This window comes from Rhinopithecus roxellana, chromosome 5 (assembly GCF_007565055.1).
Source record: "Rhinopithecus roxellana isolate Shanxi Qingling chromosome 5, ASM756505v1, whole genome shotgun sequence".
NCBI lineage: Eukaryota > Metazoa > Chordata > Mammalia > Primates > Cercopithecidae > Rhinopithecus > Rhinopithecus roxellana.
Window position 1 is genome coordinate 141,293,246 of NC_044553.1, and position 23,399 is coordinate 141,316,644.

The 23,399-nt window shown below is 38.1% G+C and overlaps 1 non-coding gene and 1 pseudogene across 1 annotated transcript; both read left to right on the forward strand.

Moving 5' to 3' along the window:
- The window catches only part of LOC104657391, a 99,895-nt pseudogene that overhangs the window by 57,488 nt on the left and 19,008 nt on the right, over nucleotides 1-23,399 (forward strand).
- Nucleotides 11,431-11,492, forward strand: LOC115897845. Its single transcript, XR_004057625.1, has one exon. It is a non-coding gene; the product is annotated as a U7 small nuclear RNA (small nuclear RNA).

Here is a 23,399-nt window from a genome sequence, read left to right on the forward strand (position 1 = left end):
TCTAGGACAGGGCAATATGCAGGCGGTCTCTTTGCTAAAACATAACAAGAGTCACTTTTGCTTCAGTTCCCAACAATTTCCTCATCTCCAGCTGAGACCACTGCAGCCTGGACTTACTGTCCATATTGCTATCAGGTTTGTGGTCAAAGCCACAACAAGTCTCTAGGAACTTCGAAACTTTCCCACATTTTCCTGTCTTCTTCTGAGCCCTCCAAACTGTTCCATCCTCTGGCTGTTACCCAGTTCTAACGTCACTTCCACATTTTCAGGTATTTTTCCAGCAACGCCCCACTGTACTGGTAGCAATTTACTGCATTAGCCTGTTTTTTATGCTGATAAATACACATCAGAGACTGGGAAGAAAAAGAGGTTTTATTGGACTTACAGTTCCACATGACTGGGAGGCCTCAGAATTATAGTGGGAAGTGAAAGGCACTTCTTACATGGTGGCAGCAAGAGAAATATGAGAGAGATACAAAAGCAGAAACCCCTGATAAAACCATCAGATCTAGTGAGACTGATTCACTATGAGGACAGTATGAGGGAAACCACCATACTGTTCCCTCCAGGTTTTTCCTCCTGCAACATGTGGGAATTATGAGAGTACAATTCAAGATGACAGTTGGGTGGTGACACAGCCAAACCATATCATGCCAGATACCCTAAATCATCTCTCTCAAGGTCAAAGTTCCACGGATCTCTAGGACAGAATAAAAAGGCCACCAATCTTTTTACTAAATTATGGCAAGGATCACCTTTGCTCCAGTTCCCAGTAAGTTTTTCATCTCCATCTGAGACTTCCTCAGCCTGTAGTTCATTGTCCATATCACTATTAGAATTTTGTTCAGAAATATTCAACAAGTGTCTAGAAAGTTCCAAACTTTGCCACATCTTGTCTTCTTTAAGCCCTCCAAACTCTTGCAACCCCTGCCCATTACTCAGTTCCAAAGTCTCTTCCACTTATTCAGGTTACCTATAGATCAGCACCCCATTCCTGGTACCAATTTTCTGTGTTAGTTCACTTTCACACTACTATAAAGATACTACCTGAGACTGGGTAATTTATAAATAAGAGTTTAATTGACTCACAGTTTTATGTGGTTGGGGAGGCCACAGAAAACTTATAACATGGCAGAAGAAGGCAAAGGAGAAGCAAGGCACGTTGTGCATGGTGGCAGGAGAGTGAGTGAGAAAGTAGTGCCACACTTTAAAACCACCAGCTCTAGTTTCATAGTGACAACACACTCACTATCACAAGAACAGCAAGGAAGAAACAGCTCCCATGATCCAATCACCTCCCACCAGGTCCCTCCCTTGACATGTGCAGATTTCAATTTGAGATGAGATTTGAGTGGGGACACAGAGCCAAATCATATAATATGTGTGTATATACACACATATATATATATAAATATATATTTATATGCAGTTTATAAAAATAGTGAGGTAATTTTAATTCTCATAAACCAATTTTTGTCCCCTTGGGGGAAATATTATCTCTATTGAAAGGCATGATTTATAATATGAGATGATTTTGAGTAATTTTAGGCTTTCCAAAACCATAATACATTCCAGTTAAAACTAGTCATTAAATAGTTTTTATATAACTTTCCTTTGTTTTTTGGTGAGGCCCACTGAGTCTTAAATATGAAATGCGTATGAAAACAAAAACATAAACATGACTATAGCATTGTAGTGCTAACTTTTTCTTCTTACTGAGATAAGAGTCAAGACAGACTTTTGTACAACTTGCCTTTTGAAATTCAGTGTCTGATAATCTTGTAATAATAGAAAAAAATTAGTGACCTTAAAATGACTGAAATTGAGAAATTTTGGCAACCGATAACAAGGTCTTCAACATAAGTAATAGCCATCAAAATCAGTTGGGACCAAGGGCCATGGCCCCCTACATCAGAGTCATCTGGACTGACTATTAAAAGTAAAGATGCTTGGAACTCTTTGCAGACCTAGTATATCAGCCTTCTTTCAAAGCTGAATCTAGAAGTCTAAATTAAAGCAACAACAATACAGTTTCTCCAGGAAACTATATTTACTCTAATCTTATGTACAAATGCTGAAATTAGTGTAAACAATTGCCAGCCATGTCTGACTTAGAATTTACTAACTATCTAAGGAGGAATAAAAGGAAATTTCTATAAAACACTAAGATGTAGTATCTATAATCTGTGTAGGGTATTTTGCTGAAATTCATGTTGAGGGGAAGCTGCTTGACATGCCACGGTGTGTTAGGTTCTACTTGCATTGTTGGAGGCCAAGGCAGGGGGATTGCTTGGCACAGGAGTTTGAGAACAACCTGAGCAACATAGTGAGAACTCATCTCTACAAAAGAGAAATTAAAAATTAGCCTGGTATGGTGGTGCATGCCTGTAGTCTCAGTTACTCAGGAGGTTAAGGTAAGAGGATTGCTTGAGCCCAGAAGGTGGAGGTTGCAATGAGCTTAGATCATGCCAATGTACTTCAGTCTGGGCAACAGAGCACGACCCTGTTTAAAAAAAAAAAAAGAAAGAAATACATGAGATTGTGTAATATAAAATGCAGAGAAGTTTTAATTGGCTCATGGTTCTGTAGGCTCTACTAAAGCATGATGCTAGCATCTGTGCACCTTCTGGGGAGGCCTCAGAAAACTTACAATCATGGTGGAAGGCAAAAGGGTAGAAGGCACAGTCACCTGACCAGAGCAGGATCAAGAGGGCAAAAAGGGAGATGCCACCAACTTTTAAATGACCATATCCCATGAGAATTCACTCAGTATTGTGAGAACAGCACCAAAAGGGTGGTACTAAGCCATTCAAGAGAAGCCACCCAAAGGACCCAATCACCTCCCACCAGCTCCCAACTCCCACATTGGAGATTACAATTCGACACGAGATTTGGCAGGGGATACATATGCAAACAATACTACACTGCATGTGTTCACCGGGCTACACCATCCACACTGAAGCCCAGCAGGTAGACCAAGCCTTAAAGATTAGTCAGGCTTACTTACTCATGCCTATATACACTACATATAGCATAAGTTTAATTATTCACTCAACCATCATGCATTGAAAATCTATTATAGTATATAATATATGATATTATATTAGTATATTATATATGCTAATAGTTATCTTGATGTTCTATTACAAAATTATATTACAACAGTATAACAAATAGTAAAGAGATAAGATCACTCTTGAAATATATGGCACACTGTTATTCGTGAAATAGCTAAAGGAATTCGTTTTTTTCTTCTCAAGAAGCAATACCTAAAGATTAATTTGAAAACAGTAGTTAAGTAGTTGGTTCAAGGTTGATTAAGAACAAAATAAGGCATGGCTATCTTTGGTTTCCTTTTTAACCTTGATGGAGTAGAATAACTAAAATCATAGATAGCTATTAAATGGCATGTAAAAATATTCCTGAGAAGAACAGAAGCCAAAGATAGGGAACATTCTCTGGAAAAAGAAAGAAACAGAACAAAATACATTAATAGAATGGTCCTTCCCTGTAATTGAGAAATTAGACTAAATGCTTCCTCTTTATAAGCACTGTTGGCATGACTCCACCTAACAGTAGTTATTTTCCTATATTTTAACAAAAAGGAAATGCCTTAGGAAGGAAAGAATTGAGAACATTTAGGAATAGTTAAAATTTTGCTGGTGTACAAGTCTAATGGTTCAATGGAACTATTAAATATTTGGGTTCATATTTTTCTTATGATCATGTGATTCCAATATAAATTATGTAGCTGAAAAGGCTGATAGCTCTGGCACACAAACATTTACCCCCAGTGCTATGACTTTACAGGTGTTATGATGTGATGCTATAACTTTATATCATTTTTATACTTTTTAAATTTTGTATGTTTATAAAAAACACTTTAATCCAACATCTTTTGACAATTTTGTTTGTTATTCACTAAGGTGAATGAAATTTCAGGCATTTTGAACTTTTACCTTCCCCAGGGGTTATCTGGGGCTTGGACAGCTGAGCCTCTCTTTTTTTGAGGCACCAGGAACATATTAAATCATGTATTTGATTTAAAGCTCTGAGATTTAAAATAAAGTGTGAGACTCTTAGTGCTAGGGAGCTTCTCAGCATGAGCAACATTTAGTAATAATAGAATGGATGAACCACAACGGGTCCAAAACTTAGTATAAGTAAGTATGCACGATCTTGTATGCTTATTCTAACTTCTTTTTTTTGGAAATGAACCAAGAACACCCTCCGCTGGGAGATTACCAGTATTCAGTAACTCAGTAGTGGTGAGAAAAATTATAAGAATCTGATTGCCACGTAACCTTCTTAAATGTCAGCCGCAGTTGCCATCACCATGCAGTTTCAAGAGTGTTTTCAGTTCACAGCAACTCCAGTTTCCAGTTTGTTCATGATTCTCAAAATGAATCAAGAGACTTCTTTGTAAGTGTACTTTCCATTAATATGATGTATCTTAAACTACTTTTCTTTTTACTGTGCCTGCCTTCTCAGTAGGAACTATTCTGTCAGACATCCAACAAAAATCATATTTTAATCACATTTATAATGTCTTCCTGTAGTTGGGGAATAGCAGATATTGAACTGACTGACTTAAAGGTGAAAGAGAAAATTAGGCTTTGCCTCCCTTAAAGCAGGAGTACATTCCTACCATAATGACATTTTCAGATTGCTCTGCACTTATAAATAATACCAGTTCACATCAGGTATATGCACTAAGCAGTCCTTCTCCAAGTGATGAAACGAATTCTTCTCCACACAACATTCAATAATCCAGTATCCAATTCTTTTATTTCTGTTTGTGACCTATAACTCAAACGTGCCAGAGTCTGTAAGTAAAATAATTAAAATGAAATAAAATTGAGGTTAAATTAGTCCCTTTGCAAAGGATCCATTTTGGCAGTATAAATAACGTGTAACAGATTTGTGTTAGATGCACAAAATAGGCAGAAATTTAAGAAAAGATAACTTATTTTGTATATTAGCTTAAGTTAAACTAAGAAATAGAAGGGAGAATGACAGTAAGAAAGTGTGTGTGTGAGTGTGAAAAGTATGTGTGTGAAAGTGAAAGAGAGAGAGAAGGAAGAGATAAGAGAGAATAAGTTACCTAAGAGCATTGGCTCTGTGAAGTTTAGTGGATAAAAGATTTGAACTAAGTAAAAGCAAAATTTTAAAAAATTAGCACTTTTTTTTTTAAGAAAACCCATAATCCTAGACACTGAGCCATCACTGAAATTGCTCCATTTTGATATTCTGTGAAAGAGAACTAGTGATTTCAAAAGACTGAGGTTTCCCTGTGTATTACAAAAAGAAAAAGGTGGAGAAGGAAAATCAGATCAAAGGAAAAGGATGAGAAGTTCAGTAATCAAAGAACCTTAGGAAATCAGGAACCCCAGAAAAAATTCAAACTCGAATGTACATGGCATAGAGAACAAACAACATTTACAGTTTCATTTGTTAATGCTATGTAACTCATGTATCTACTATTGGATACATGAAGAGATATATCTTATTTCAGAAAAAAATGAGATTAAGCATTAATTATCATCAGAACTTCAGTTTAAAAATAACAAAGAAATTTTCTTCTTTTTCTTTTCTAGACTGTTCTAATAAGCTCTTAGTTTCCAGTTGGAAGTCAAAAACAGCCTTTACAATTATACAATCATATATTTTATTCTGGGCTGCTATGACAGAATACCATCGATTAACAATAGAACAGTGACTTAAACAATATAGAATTGTTTCTCACAATTCTAGAGGCTGGGAAGTCCAAAATCAAGGTCAGGAAGGTTCAGTGTCTGGTGAGGGCCCACATCAGAGTTTGCAGATGGCTATCTTCACCTTATATTCCCATTTTGTCTAGAAAGTTATCATTTCACTCATGTTTCTTTTCATAAGGGCACTAAACTCATTCTTGAGGGCTCTGTCCCTATGACCTAATTACCTGTCAAAGGCCCCATTTCCTAATACATCACAATGGGAGTTATTATTTCAACACAGGAATTTTGTGGGGACACAAATATTCAGTCCTTAGCACATGATTTTTAATAGCTATCGTTCTTACAATTCAGGCAATACTTTATAACAGATTTTTAGCTTTAGAGGCAGAAATGGTATCGTGTTTTACTGCTGACCCATAGATGGGTTAGAATTTTTAGATTAATGACTAATTTGTGAAGACTTTATAGTAACTAATTATTCCCCATGTATCTATATAAAATCTGCAAGCAGCTTGGGACTAGTAATCATATTTTATAATTTTTCATTGTTGTTTCCATGACAACCCACATAGTGCAAGATAAAAAGTGGAGATTTATGAAATATGTTGTATTCTGTATTAGAATAAAGATCTAGTATTATAACAAATAAAAGATAAAACTTTAATATGCATTTCTTATTGAATTATTTCCCAAAAATATGCTTCAGATCTTAAAACATAATTAAACTTACACATCCAACCAAAATGGAGTAACAGGGAACAAATTTACCTCTTTGCTTGAAATAAAAAACTAAAAAATGATACAGAAGAAATTATGAAACAATGATTTTTATACATGTGAAAATAGCTGGTGCAAGATAATAATTCCCAAGAGAAGGGAAATTAAGTTATGTGGAACATTTTTCCTAGGCTAATGGCTAGAAAGTGTTTTCAATTCACAGTACAGAGAGGGGAAACACACCACACACACACAAACACACACACACACACACACACACACAGGTTCTAGTAGTTACCCAAAATTAGTAAGATAGAGGTTTAAGTCTGGGGAGGATAAAGCAGCTAGAATTCATAAGATAGAGTATTGCAGAAAACATTCCGCAAAGAGAATGTTACAGAACTCTTCAGAGTGATCCTCATTAGTCTTTGGCTGAATACAGGTTAACAGATGGATGTATGGCGACTGAGTTTAGAAAAATAAACAAGTAAAAGGATAAGAGGGACAATTCCACAGAGAGAAAACTGGACTGAAAGTAGTCTGTGTTCTCACCTGTCATAGGTGTAAAAATACCTGTAAATTCCTGAGATGTCAGTAAGGATACTCAGATGAGTATAGCCTCATTAGTGCAGAAAAATAGCTTTAGAGTAAGGGCTACTCTGAGTCTACCTAAGAAAGTTTAAGGCAAGCATTAAAAGGATCAAAGTGTTCCCAAATAACTTAACTCTATCCCAGAACAGAGTTCAAGAATATTTATAGAAATGCAAAAATATCTAACAGCCAACAATGTAAGATTCCAATGTCTGTCATCAAATACAAAAATTGCCAGGAGTGCAAAGAAGCAGGAACTACAGATCACTATGAGAAAAAAATATAGCAATTAATAGAAATGGACATGAATTGTATAGGCAATATAATTAATAGGCAAGGGCACTAAAATATTTGTCAGAAGTATGTAAGATATGTTGAAGAATATAAAGAAAAGTTTAAGCAGAGGAATGGAAGACATAAAACATAAAAATTAAGCTTCTAGGATGAAACCTAAAATACATGAGATTGTAAAATATAATGAATAGGATCATACCTGATGAGGCACAGGAAAATAAACGGTTATTGAAATTGAAAACATGCTAAATATTGTGCAAAATAAAATAGAAAAATAAATTGAATATTAGTAAATTCTAGGAAAACTTTAATTAAGCTAATATATTAATTGGAATCCCTGAAGGAGGTAAGAGAGAAGAGGAACAGAAAAAAATGTGAAGATACAATCACCGAAAATTTCCCAAACTTGATGAAAACCATAAACCCACAGATTCAACCTCAATGATCTCCAAGTCTCTAAAACAAGAAGAAAACCACAAAGCAACACTAATGAAGCTGCTTAAAACCAGTAATGAAGAAAAAAACTTAAAAACAAACAGGAAAAAATACATTATGTAGAGTATCAAATATAAGAATGATAGCATACTTCTTGGCAGAAACAATATAAGCTAGAATACAATGGAGAAACATGTTTAAAGTAATAAAAGAGCAAAACTGACAATGTAGAAACCTATACCCAGGAAAAATAGCTTTCAAAAGTAAAGGTAAAAAGAAAAAACATATTTAAAAAACTGAAATCCTGTAGTACTATCAAAGCTGAAATAATTTATTATTATTAAATATTAATAATTAATAGTATCGAATTATAAGCAATATTAAGAAAGTCTATTTAGAAGAAAAAAAATCAAATGGAAATCTGAATCTACACAAAAGAATAAAGAACACCAGAAATGATACAGATACATATAGACATAAAATTTTAATTTCTACGTAATAACTAACTGTTGAAAGAGAAAATAGTAATGTATCATAATGTTTGTAAGATATGTAGAAATAAAATTGTGAGAAAAATAGCACAGATGTCATAAAGGGGACTACAACTTGTCCTGTGGTAAGTTTTTTACACTCTCTATAAAAAGATACAAAATTCTATCAAAGGATATTGTGATAAATTCAAGAGGTATACTATAAACCACGAAGCAACACAAAAACACCATGACAAAAATTTACAACTACTAACTAGTAGAAGAAAATACTGAATCAGAAAATTATTTCATTAATCCCAAAGATGACAGGAGTAGAGAAAAGCAAAGAAACAAAAATCATATAGGGTTACAAGGTCTAGAGATCTAATGCATAACATGGGGACAATAGTTAACAACATTGTACTGCACTAGGGATTTCTGCTAAATAAGTAGATTTTAACTGCTCTTCCCGCAGAAAAGGACAGCTATGTGAGATGATGGATATATTAATCTGCTTCATTATAGTAATCATTTTACTATCTGTATCTCGTAACATCACGTTGTACACCTTAATATACACAATAAAATTTATGTTTAAAAAATTTAAAACTTTTTTTTTTCTTTTTTTGACAGAGTCTCGCTCTGTCGCCCAGGCTGGAATGCAGTGGTGTGATCTTGGCTCATTGCAACCTCTGCCTCCGGGTTCAAGTGATTCTCCTGCCTCAGCCTCCCAAGTAGCTGGAACTACAGGTGCTCACCACCACGCCCAGCTAATGTTTGTATTTTTAGTAGAGACGGGGTTTCACCATGTTGAGCAGGATGGCCTTCATCTCTTGATCTCATGATCCGCACTCCTTGGCCTCCCAAAGTGCTGAGATTACAGGCGTGAGCCACTGTGCACTGCCAAAAAATTTTAAACATTTTAAAAAGATTATGTAGAACAAATAAAAACCAAATAGTAAGACAGCAGTTTTATGCTTAACCATATTAATCTTGACATATTAAGTGAAAATAATGTGTCATGATTAAAAGGAAGATAATTTTAGATTGAATACAAAAGCGAAACCTAACTATATGCTGCCTAAAATAAATCCATTTTAAATATAAATATAAAATAAGTAAATGGTAAAAGAATTTAAACATAAATACCATAGCTAACACTAATTAAAATAAATTAAAATCAAGCTAGAGTGGCTACATTAATATCAAACTCTGTAACTGTGAAATTTTATGTATGTGTGTGTGTCTGTGTATACACATATGAATGTACATATATGTATATATTCTTTAGATAAAGAGGGGGAGAGAACAGATGATAGACAGATAAATAGGCAGGTAGATAGATCTTTGCCTTTGCTTCCTGAAACATAGCTTTTAAAACTCTTCCAGATAGTGGTGTGGGAAGAATCCATTGGTAAAATTTTTCATCTTTGATCCTGGGTTTCTGTTACAGAGTTACAGAATTTTTTTTTGGATTTCGGGATTGGTAGGAGTGTCTTCTGTTCTAATGACTCTTGATGACTCTTGGTGGGCTCTTAGATGGGAACTTATCACCAGAAAGGCCAAGCCACAGTTAGAAGTTGGGAATTTTCAGCCCCACTTTTCATCTGCTTTTGGAAGAAGAGAGAGGCTGGAGATTTAGCTAACAATAGATTATGCCTATGTGATGAAGTCTCCATAAAAATCCGTAAGTTGAAGGGAATGTGGAGAACTTACGGGTTGCGGAACATGTGGAGGTGCTAGGAGGGTTGGGGATGGAGAGTTGAGGCAGGGATTTTAAAGACAGGTATGAGGGAACTTACGCCCACACAGAGATGGGCTCTAATGTACACACACTGTAAGGGCTCAAATAAGTCCTTGCACCCATGTGATGACCATTGGAGCTGCTCCCTCTCCCAGGCAACAGCTAGTCTCCATCTGTTCTTGCCTTGTGCCTTTTTAAGAAGTCCCTGAATAGAAAAGTCTTATGCTTAAGCTCAAACAGGGTGTTCTTTATTAGCTGAACTTTGGAATAAGAGACAGAAAAAGAGCTGAAGTCGTGTACTTCAAGCCAACTCCTTAAATCATATGGGCACAAAATATTCCAGAGATCACAGCAGTTCAAGCTACACATAGCAGTAACTCACCAAGTCAGGTTTTTTAATTATCTCAAAAACTTGAATCAACACTGAGTACTATCAAAAGCAAAATGAATATACATTAATCACAGAATATTTTAGTCATGGCATCTTTCATCCTAGAAAAGGTCACAACCCATGGGTCTGTTTCTCATCACACTTAACCTGAGGAAACAGGAGAGCAAGTAGCTTTGAAGAGATTGAATGGGAAAATGTTGAGTTTTTAATCTAGACAGAGCTACACAATTGTTGCAAAAAGCAAGTGCTTTCTCTCACTGGGTCTTGTTTCTAGAGTTGCCTTATTTGCTTCCCCCCAGTGATAAAGAAATGGACAACAGCTTTTATGCATGTTCATTAAGATCATGGGCGAAAATTAAGTCTTGAGAGAAACTTGAAACTAGTATATTTTATAGTACATATACTATAGTATATACCAGAATATATCCTATAAAATATACCACCTAATAGAATATTATTAAAAAATATTATTTTCTCTGCCAAAAATGAGTATGTTTAGTATACTGAGTAATTGATTGATTATTTCTGGCAATACATTCATGGGAAATCAAGCCCACTATGCATCACTCACGGTACTGATGAATTGATGATTTAGACTAAACAGATCGTTACATTTTCTTGCTCTTCAAACTGGGGTATAGGTAAAATATTATCTATTTCTTTCTACTCTCATGGTAAAGTGAGCCAAAGGAGAGACTGAGGCATAACAGAAAAATCTTGTTCTCCTGAGGCATTACATTTTCTGATAATATTTATTATCAGATTGTTTTCTCAGATAAAAGCATTGATTTTCAAACAATGCTCACTAAAACTTTTGTACTTTTAAATATTTATTCCAAGCCTTCTGCAAATAAAGAAGTATTTTCCCTCAGTGAATCAAATTCTCTGTTGAGTTTCTGAATTGCTTTCATTACCTATAAATATTAGAATTTAATGCCAGGATTTCATTGTGAAAAAAATTACTGAAAATTATTTGAAAATTATTCTATTAAAACAAAGATGCATGTGATTGTAGAAGAAAGTATATATTCACTTGCTTTTACCGGTCAATCAAAATTTGAAAAAAAATTTGAGTGTTATAGCTCTTTTAGAATTTGTCTAGTGGGCTTTCTGGTTTTTACGAGAAAGTCCTTCCAAAAAATTATTGAACAAAAGAAATCGTGTGCTTATCCCCAAATAAATAACTCACTCTTCTCAGCCTTTTATTATTCTGAGTGAGACTTCATTTGATTTTTTTTAATAAAAGCAGAAAACTATGATTCTTTAATAAATGTGCGGATAAAACAGTAGGCTGGCTACAAATTTTTTCTAAAATATTTAATGGACCGTTACCCTGATGTAGGCCAAATAGTAACTGCTGGGATCGGTTCAGTGTCTGTTTTAGAGTAGATCTCAGTCTATAGAATGGGATAGAGATGTAAGCAAATGCAGTTATGACATTCTCTGGCCAGTCATGCACCATAAAATATATTTTTCTGATTTTAATTAAAACGTAATTTCACCTTTATTCCCTCTGTGGTGATGGTGATGTCATAGTGAGGTAGGGGACAAGTAGGACTCATCTCCCTGACCAGACTGAAAACTGGCTAAAACTGACAAGTGGCCCTGAAAGCTCCCCATCAGCGTAAGACATTCCCACCAGCCCTGCGACAGTTGACAAATTCCATGGCAACACCCAGAAGCTACCGGTCATTTTCTAGAGATTTCTGAATAAACCATTTCTTAATTTGCATGTAAATAAAAGTGGGCATAAATACAGCTACCTAAAACCCATAGAAGTACCCCTAGGCTCCTTTTCTCAGTGCAGTGTCTATGGGATAGCCCTGTTCTGCAATGAGCAGTCACAGAACTGTTAACACTGCCACTTCAATAAAGCTACTTACTTCTACCACGAGTTTGCTCTTGAATTCACTCCTAAGTGAAGCCAAGAAGCTGCCCTACATCACTAGTAAGTCAACCAGTAGCTTGAGAAGAGGTGGCAAGAGGCAGTAAGGTAGGGACAGTGGACAAATGATGAGATGTCAGCAATAGGTGGTGGTCAGCGAGACAGCAAGGCAACTGGCAACCCAAGCTCCAAGGGTTGTAGTACTGAGTATGTAACATCAAAGAGCTGCTAATACTGAAGAGCTGGAACACTAACCAAAGGCTCTTTTCAGGGCTATCATCTTTCCTGACAAGTAATGGAGTCAAGCGAATGGGCAAGTTGCCACAGTACTGCTGCCTTGTGGAGTACTCACTGTTCTGGCTGGTGGGTGATGGGTCTGCATGGTGGTCTACCTGTGGCAGCTGAGACTATCCAAGCTGGGGGGTACCTGAGGAGACCATCACCCAGTTCTCATGTTGGAGACTGGTTGGCACCATTTTGGCTCTTGCAGATGAGTGTCCTCTCTGCCACCCCCTTCAATATCAGGTGAACCAGGGAACAGAACCTCTGTCTAGGTGGTCAATTTAAAGTCCCCCATCATTTGGGTGCCCTGGACAGAGGCACATCCTTTTGCCCCATCCCTCAATCCTTTATTCTCTAATGCCATTTTATTATTCCACGAGTCATTTTATTTTCTGTCCTGGATGTGTGTTTCATTTGCAATAATTTTGTTTTCACCCCCTGCAAGCTATATTTTGACAAATGTTTAAAGTAGGACCTTTATTTTTGAGAGGTGCCCCAGTATATCGACTCTAGGTTACTGGAGTTATGTTGTATTGTGACCCCACTTTGGCATTTGGGGCTCACTGTTAGCCACCACTGGATGTTCTGGAGTTTTCAGCCTTTGGTGAGGAGACCATCATTCGCTCTTACTTGGTTGCTTTGTGTTTTTTGGCAATGGTACTGTTGTCCACCCTGCTGGATACTCCAGGATTTTCAGCACTGACATTCCTTCTAGAATTGAGGGGAATTCCCCCATTTCCCTGGGGGAATCTTGGTCTCACTTTTTTTGGCCTGAAGTTAGAAGTTGTTATTTTCTCTAACAGCTAGTTATGGGCCCCTCCCTTGTGCTGTCTTCCTTTCTGTCCAATAAACTGCCTTGTTCAAGCCCATCTTGGTTAAAGGGGCCAGGGTTTTTGGTTTTCTTTTCAGTTTCTCTGCTACTGGGAGAATTCCGTGGCAAGTCAGGGTCTTCAACGTCTCCCCTTGAACAATGCTGTTCACCCCTTCCCATTTTCCCTTCCACAATCACCTTCTGTTTCTTTTGGTCCCTCTTTGTGAAAACTAAGATATTTGCTTTGCTCTCTGTAGAATTTAGATTCATCATTCTACTGCCCACTCATAGTGCATAATCCACTTTTATAAAGCTGTATTTACTTATACTTACACTTTCTTTGCAGAAGGTGGGAATTAAACATGGAAAATAATTAGGCTTTCATTAGACTTATGCAAACTAAAAAAGAAATTTCTGTAGAGAATCTTATTTCATATGGATACAACAGCGAACGTCTTAGAGGACTTGCCACTAGTGTGTCTTTTAGGCAACTGGAGCAAATTCAAATTAGATGATCTAAAGAGGAAAACAAAATCATTTTCTGTTGCAACACTGTTTGGGTCCAATACAAATTGGAGCACCAAGAGATTTGGCCTAAACAAGGTTTTTAAAGTTATAATGCTATTTTACAATTAGACTTATTCTGTAAAAGGAGAAGGAAAATTGGAAAAGTTCCTTATGTGCAGGCTTTAATGACTTTCTACCAGGATTCTGACTTACAGGATAGCTGTATGATGGGTCTGGCTCATGATACTCCCAGGCACCAAGCAGTTGTCTCAGATATCTTAGATAACTGTCTCCTAGCTGCTTCCCCTAGAAAGACTACACTCCCTTCAAAGATTCCCCAGTCCCCTAGTTCTGAGAGAGGACCCACCAGTTACCTTGCACAGGATTCTACCCCAAGGTGATCAGGCACCCATCTCCCTCATATCTAGCTCTAGCCCATAGCTCCCACTGCCTGAGGAAATCAGCCCAACCAGTACCACCATGAGTGGGTCCCATATCAACCCTTAAAATTGAAGCTGTGTTCATTGTGCGAGGTAGTCGATGGAGGTGGAGGAACACAGAGTATATGCATCTTTTTCCATGTCCAATTTGACTTTATCCAAGGAGAAATTTGGCTGGTTTTCAAAGGATCCAGGGAAATTTACAGAGGAGTTTAGTAAATTGACCATGTCCTTTGATTTACCTTGGCATAGGTTGCAAATATTATTATTCACTTACTGTATCAAGAAGAGAAACAAAAAAATTCTAGGCACTGGCCATAAAAATGCAGATGGAGAGGCCACTCACAACCAAGGCCATGACATTTATCATACTGGGGAGATGTAGTTGCAGATCTGCGTACCAGTGGGATTCCCAGAGGGGTTCCCTATATCTCAAACGCCGAAATCACATGCTAACTTGTTCAGTAGAATGCATGAAAAATTGTGTGGAAAAGCAATTAATTATGACAAAGTTAGAGAAGTCAGGGGAGAGATGAAAATCCTGCCCTGTTTCTGGGACGCTTGGTTAAGGCACTCAGGAAGTATTCTAATGTAGACCTTGACTCCCCAGAGAGATGAACTCTCCTGGGCACACATTTTAATACTCAATCTGCCCCTGACATTAGGAGGAAATTACAAAAGGCAGCAGTGGATCCCCAAACTCCCATGGGCCAACTCTTAAGCATGGCCTTTGGAGTTTACAACAATAGGGGTAGGGCGGAGGAAGAGATAAAAACCAAAATAAATAACCCCACAGTGCAATTTTTAGCAGTTGCTTTATGCGCTCTGCTACCTCAGATTTACCCATCCTGAGGATATGTTTCAAGATCGGCATCTGGAACGCCCAGACGAGAGCCCACGACTCACTGGGCCCTCGACCAAAATCAGCATGCCTTCTGTGAGGAAGAAGGCCACTGGAGGAAGGACTACCTCTGGCTTAAAAGGGAGTCTGAGCCACCCAGACCCATAATAACCAAGAAAACAGAGGACTGTCAGAGCCTGAGTTCGCCTACACCTCTCACTGTATACATTACCATCTCCACATAGGAGCCTCAGGCAACACTTGACAGAGAAGGTAAAAAATACTGAGTTATTGAATATGGGAGCAGCTTTCACAGTTCGAACCCATTACTTAGGGCCACTGCCTTCCCACTCCTTTACCATAACAGGGATTGACGGCCAGCCAAAATTTAGGAAATTCACTTATCCCCTTCATTCCACCATGCGGGACCATACATTTTCTCATAGTTTTCTGCTTATGCCTGAGTGCCCTGTCTCCTTACTGAAAACAGAATTATTTTCCCAATTACAGGTCATAGTTCAATTTGGAGAGCCTCAGAAGAAAACAGGGCAGGAAGGGACACTTCTCCTAGCTCTAAGTGCTTGCCTTAACACAGAAAAAAAAAAAAAAAAAGACTCTTCCATGGCATATTGCTTCTCAAGTAAACAGCTCTGCTTGGAATATGAAGTTCCTGGTAGAGCTGTTAATGTACCCCCAGTCCAGATTATTTTAAAACTCAATGTTAATTATTCATGGAAAAATATCCTTTGAGACCTGAGGCAAAGAGGGCATCCAGTCCCTGATACCAAATTTTCTAAAGTACAGATTACTATAATCCTGTCAGTCCCCATGTAACACTCCCATTTTGTTTGTAAAGAAACCAAATGAGGATTATAGATTAGTTCAGGATCTGAGGGAAGTTAAGGAGGCAGCAGTGCTAGTCCACCCAATAGTTCCTAATCCTTACACAATATTGACCCAAGTCCTTGAAGATGCTAACTGGTTCTTAGTATTAGACCTGAAGGATACCTTCTTTTGCATACCTTTACTTCCAGAATCCCAGTATATTTTTGTTTTTGAATGCATTGATCCAGACATCCATGCTGCATCTCAGCATACCTTGACAGTCCTTCCCCATAGTTTTAGGGACAGTTTCCATCTCTTTGGCAATGCATTGGCAAAAGGGTTGAGGGAACTACTGTTAACTAATGGATCCCTGTTGAACATGTGGATGACCTATTAATTTCCAGCACTATTAGGGAAGACTGTGACACAAATGCAGTGCAGGTCCTTAATGTTCTTGGAAAATAAGGGTATTAATTATCCCCACACAAGGCTCAAATTTCTATACCCAAAGTTAAATATTGGGGTTTATGCTCATTCCTGGGACAAAGACCTTGGCCTCAAAATGAAAAGATACTATCCTGGCACTCTAGCCCCTTCAGATGAAGAAACAGTTAAGAGTCTTTTTGGAAATGACTGTATTCATTGGATTTGAATTCCTGGGTTTGGGCTCATGCCAAAACCACTCTATGAAGCTCTATAAAGCAGTGATCATGAGTCTTTGAATTGGGATAATACCTGTCAACAGGCATTTTTAACCCCAAAAGAAAAGTTGGGAACAGCCCCTCCTTTGGGACTTCCAAATTTAGAAAAGCCTTTCACCCTCTATGTGGCTGAAAAACAAGGGAGAGCTTTAGGTATCATAGCTCAAAGACTCAGGTATAATCCCAGACAAGTAGCTTACTTTTCTAAATAGCTAAACCAGGTGGTGGCTGGATGGCCAGAAGGCTTGTGAGTTGTGGTCACCACTGCTTTATTAGTAGAAGTAGCAAGTAAGTTTATCTTGGGACAACAATTTAAATTATGCAGTAGCCTGGAAAATCAAGTACATGGTGTCCTAGAGGCAAAAGGACATCGGTGTCCAACGGGGCCAGTTACTCACATATCAAGCCATTCTGCTTGACACCCCAGATGTTATTCTTAAATTATGTCTACTCTGCTACCCTGCTGCCAGATTTCACATCCCAAGAAACAGATCCGCAATTCATTCACTCTTGTGTGGAAACCATAGAATGGACCTCCTCCTCTAGCAGGCCTGACCTCAAAAATTAACCCCTGCCCAACCCTGGTGTTGAGTGGTTAACAGACAGCAGTAGCTTTATTCATGTGGTAGTTAGAAAGGCAGGTTATGCTGTGGTTAGCCAGCAAGAACTCACAGAGGCCAATGCTTTACCTCCCCAGACTTCTGCCCAAAAAGTAGAAAAATTGCTCTAATTAAGGCCCTCCAACTGGGAAAAGATTTAAGAGTCAACATGTTTACTGACTCCAAATATGGATTCCTGGTGCTCCATGTTCAAGCAGTGATATGGAAGAAAAGGGGATTATTAACAGCCAATAGATCTCTCAGATAACATCACTCTGAGATGCTGGAACTTTTAGACATTTCCAATTCCAAAAGGAGGTAACAGTTATTCACTGCAGGGAACACCAAAAGGGAGACTCTCCTGTTGTTAGAGGAATTGTCCTGGCAGAGCAACCAAGGCCACAGCTAAGGAAACACTGGCATTCCAGATTACTACACTAACACCAGGAACTCCGACCATGCCAGTGGCACCATGCTATACACTTGAGGAAATTAAATGGGCAGGACAGAAAAGCTTATAAAATGATCACTCAGAGTGGTTGCTAGAAACAACAAACTCTCCCCAAAGCTGAGCAGTGGGAACTAATTAGGCATTTTCACGATTCCTCATATTTGGGATGGGATTCTCAAATATTCTTCCAGACTATGAGAAGTTTCACCAAGGCCTGTGAACGCTGTGCCTGTAACAAGCCAGGAAGCCACCCCATGCCCCGCCCACTACTCAAACTTACACACCAAGGAATATATCCTAGAGAAGACTGGCAAATAGATTTCACTCAAATGCCCCTTTACAGTGGACTAAAATATTTGCTAGTATTTATAGACACTGTCACTGGGTGTCTAAAAGCTTTCCCCATAGGGACGGAAAAAGCATTGGAAGTATCCAAATTATTGCTTAAAAAAAATTGTCCCCAGTTTGGGATTACCGAAAAGTTTGCAAAGTGATAAGGACCCACCTTCACAGCTGAGGTGACCCAGCGGGTTTCTTCAGCCTTAGGCATTACCTACCGTCTTCACTTCTGGAGGTCTCAATCCTTAGGTGAGGTAGAAAAAGCCATTCATGTTCTAAAAACGACATTAACAAAACTCTGGCAAAAGATGTCAGAGGCCTGATGTTTCCTCCTGCCCATAGCACTTTCGAGGAAGAGGATGGCTTCAAAGGGAAACTTAAAGCTTCGTCCATTGAAATGACTTATGGAAGACCCTTTTTAACTTTAGACCTGCTACTTGATGAAGACACTCATAGAATACTCACTCATATTATCAATTCAGGCCATCTTCAAGAGGCCTTTCGGGCATATGGAAATGAAGTGTTACTTCCTCACTCAAAGGAAAGAATAGCTCCCTTGTTCAAGCAGGAGACTTAGTCTTACTAAAAACGTGGAAAAATGTATTCTCTGATGAACAATTACAACCAAAATGGAAGGGCCCTTATTGAATGTTGTTGAGCACCACCACTGCTGTTAAATTCCAGGGAATTACTCGCTGGATAGCCTTCTCCAGGATTCAACCTGTTCCTTCTGAGTACCTGCAGGCACAAAAGGAAGACCTACGACCTACAGCTGCAAACTTTGGAGAGCCACGGCTACTCATTTAAAAGAATCAACACTCAGCCGGGTACAGTAGCTCACGCCTGTAATCCCAGCACTTTGGGAGGCCAAGGCGGGAGGATCACGAGGTCAGGAGATTGAGACCATCCTGGCTAACACGGTGACACCCCATTTCTACTAAAAATACAAAATAAATAAATAGATTAGCCAGGCGTGGTGGTGGGCACCTGTAGTCCCAGCTACTCAGGAGGCTGAGGTGGGAGAATCGCTTGAACCCAGGAAGTGGAGCTCTCAATGAGCCGAGATCGTGCCACTGCACTCCAGCCTGGGCAAAAGAGTGAGACGCTGTCTAACATGGTGCTGTGAAATGTGAGTTTTCTCTTCCTGATACTTCTTTTCTATTGCTTTGGCCAACTGCTTCCTCCTTGGAAAAACCTCCTTTGTCTTTGTTGGGTGTAGAGGCCACTCTAAGGCCCAACCAGACACCATACTGCCCCTGTGACTAGTGTTTGTTCTCCTGATTAACATAATCCAGTGTGAGTGAAAACAAAACTTCATAGTAAATATTTCAAAAATTATAGTGTCAGGGAATCATCTTAATGGTTGCTGTATTTGTCATCAACATCCCCAGGATAGAGAGCTCCACCATCTAGCACATCCAGAAAAATTCTACAGTCATGTGCCCAGACTTCCTAACAAACCATAGTGATCTCAAAGTATTTAAACCCCGCTACTTGTTAGGTGGAGCTCTCTCCAACTTAATGGATTCCACCTGAGAAGTTGGGTATGTATATCTCCAGTGTGCTAATGATACTATGTTTTGCGCCCATGATTGTGCTGATAATATAAAAAGGAGGGTTTCCCTGTGATGCTCCGATCCAGCTCTAGTCACAGTTCCCAAACCACAGTGAGATAAATGGGATTCCATTTGTAAGAGAGGAAACTATATGTGATGCCTTCTGCTGGATCAGAAAGTGCAAGAACAAAACAACCACCTAATCTAGCAATGTGAGAATGTAGCCCTCTCTGGAAAACAAGGACTGTTTAACCAGCTCATTGGAGCAAGGAAAAAATATTTCTGTATACCCAACTTGGCAGCAAAGGATGGACATCACATTTCTGTAGGGCCTCAATTTGTGCCCTAATAGGGCTCATTTTTGTTTGTGGCCACGAGTGGGAAGAAATCTCACTCTACAACTACTTCTGAATTACTGAGGAGCCACCTATCCTTTTAGGGATAGCTTTTCCTTATATATCAAAATCGGAATAGGAGTGAATGTATATTGGCCACTTTTGCACCATTGGAATTCACCCTCTATAACCGCATGAGACACAGGAGTATCAGAAAAAATTAAGCAACATAATTCATTCTGGCAGGTCTATGGCCGTCCCACCCTGAGCACACCCAGTCTTGTCGGAATTAATTCTGATGGGAATCTGGGTGGCAATAGTACTAGCAACCTCCTTGGGGTGGATTTGCTATCCATGAGTCAACATTAAAGAACTTGACTCAAATCCTAGAATCATTGGCTACCAACACAAATCAGGCGTTAACAAGAATTCAAGAGTCCCTGCACCCTCTGGCAAATGTAATCCTTGATAACAGACTAGCATTGGATTACTTACTAGCTGAATAAGGTGGAGTCTGTGCAGTTATTAATAAAACTTGATGCATATTTATTAGTAATTCTAGGTAAGTTGAGATTAATATCCAAAAAATACACACACAAGCTACCTGTTTACATAGATATAACCAGGTCACTGATCCCAACTATATCTGATTGACTATTATAAATGCCTTCCTAAGTCTCACCTGGTTTTTTCCTTTCCTAGTACCTCTACTAGATATCTTATTATTATTAACTGTTGGCCCTTGCTTGTTTAGCCTCCTAGTAAAGTTTGTGTCTTCCATATCGTATAATTCCATGTAAAAATGATGCCGGTAGAAGCCTTCCAACCCATCCTACCTTCTGATCTGGAGAATAAAAAGCATCCTACATTTGGGTCCCTTGGATCAGATGTGCAGAGATTTTTACTCATCTACTGCTAGGCACAGCCTACAGCCAAAAAATCATTAGGAAGCAGTTACAGAAGATGGACCTGCACCTTTTTCCAACCCCTTTAAAATTAAGAAGGTATATCCAATTTCTGAGTGGGGAATGAGGTCTGAGACGGGGAGGACTCAGTTTCCTACCAGACTGGAAACCAGCCAGAACTGGCAAGTGGTGCTGAAAGCAATCTGTAGTTGCTCTCACTACCAATCAGCATAAGACATTCCCACCAGCATCAGTTTACAAATACCATGGCAACATGTGGAAGTTAATGCCCATTTTCTAGAGATTTCTGAATAACCTGTCCCTTAATTTAGATGTAATTGAAAGTGGATATAAATCTAGCTACCCAATAACCCATAGGCTGCTACCCTCAGTGCACCGACTATGGACTAACCCTACTCTGCAAGGAGTAGTCACAGAACTGTAATTCTGCCACTTTAATAAAACTGCTTTCGTCTGCCACTGGCTTACTTTTGAATTCCTTCCTGAGTGAAGCCAAGAACCTGCTCTGTATCAATAGTGCCTATTTACCTAGCTCCACCAAATCACAGGTTTACCTGGAGTTGTGACTATCTTGCTGTGGAAAACTTAAACAGTGCTAATAGGTTGGGAAGAGGCAGATCGATCAATTACTCTGTTGTTCATCTAGCCCTACAGGTCATTGAGGAAACATTTATTCCTATCCAGTATGAAAATTCATCTACACAGATTTTATTAAATTGCCCACCTTTCCTCCTTTCAATGGCCCAAATTTGATAAAGCAGCTTTCTCTGCTCATTATGTGTTCCTCTTGGGCATATTTAGGATTTGGTTTATGATACTCAAACTCCAGAAAGAAACTAGCTTTTAATTAAGGTTGAAGGATAAAGGGCAGGGCCAGGAAATTAAAGTAAATAGTAGGAGAAGTAAATAGCAATTGGCTAATAATTTAGTTACGTTATTACAACACAAGGAACTGCAATGGAGAGAGACAAGCGCGGAAAAAAAAAATTAAAAAAGAAAAACAGATAATTGACAGAAACAAAAGGGGATCAGCTGTTCTTGGGGTAAGGGAGGAGGCAGTGTTCAGAGAAGTCTTCGTAGACCAAGAGTGAATGCCCAATAAGACCTGCTGATGTCATCACTCTCTGTTTGGCTTTATTTAAACCCTCAACCTCCCAAGGGTCCCCTTGGTTTGATGTCTTTGAAATACACATATATTCCCAAACTTTTTCAACTGAGAAGTTCATTTTTATAGACTAGGCCTATTAACTGGTTTAATATAGAATGTCTAAAACATTATGATATACCCTTGAAAATTTTTTTCATGGATTATTCTAGCCATATGACAACGTATATCTAGGAGGACACAGGTTTTCAAGTCAGGCATGTAAATTAGATTGAAATCTTAACTAGTTGTTGTTCACTAAATGAAGAATTTTAGATAGTTTCATTTCTCTGAGATTCACTTTTCTAATCCATAGAATGGGAGGATACATTTTTAAAACTTTGATAAGGATGTTACTAGAACTTGATATAATAACCTTAATACAATGCCTAGCAGAGAACTGAAAAAGAAATGGCAGTTTAGTATTACAGATGGTAATAATGATATTAAAAATAATGCCTTCCTCCTACATAGAAGATACTCTATGGATATCAATCACTTTGGATATTACAACTATTGAAGAAACCACAATCAATCAAATGATTTTACAATCTTATAAAATCATAAAACTGGAAAGAACTCAATTCCTTCACCTTCAAGTAATTCTAATAATTAATACACTTTTTTCATATTTCAGAAAAATCCAAAACTTTTAAGTGCAGAATAAATTAGCTATTTTTGTCTTTTGGAAACCTGACACTTAGCTTTGAAGCTGAATGATGAGTAAAGATATAATTATGTTGAATTTAGAAGAAAACTAGCATTTTTTTCTTTTCTGTATGATGTACAGTTCATCAGCTCTACTCTGTATTTTAAACATATAGAATAACTATTTAATAACAGAATGCAAATATTAACCTGCCAATATTCCATTTTAAAATTACATTGCTTCCACCCTCTAATTAGTATAATTTGTAAAACAAGCTAAAATATAATAGTTGCTACTCTATGTATATAAATCTTGATAATACCTGGAAAACGTAAGCACCATGGCCTTGTCACGGGTAGCTAAAATTAATCTCAAATTAAATATTTATAGCAGATAGGTCCATAGACCACACCTAGGAAAATAATAATCTAGACATAAAATTATTCACAGTATAGCTTTAGATTAACAGGTCTATAAAAGAACCGTTGAATTCTTTTGATTTGACCCTATTTTTTTTTTTTCAGAAAAATATTCTAGCAATCAGAGATTAAAAGAAAAAAAAAAAAAGGCCGGGCACGGTGGCTCACGCCTGTAATCCCAGCACTTTGGGAGACCGAGGCGGGCAGATCACGAGGTCAGGAGATCGAGACCATCCTGATTAACACGGTGAAACCTCGTCTCTACTAAAAATACAAAAAATTAGCCGGGCGAGGTGGCGGGCGCCTGTAGTCCCAGCTACTGTGGAGGCT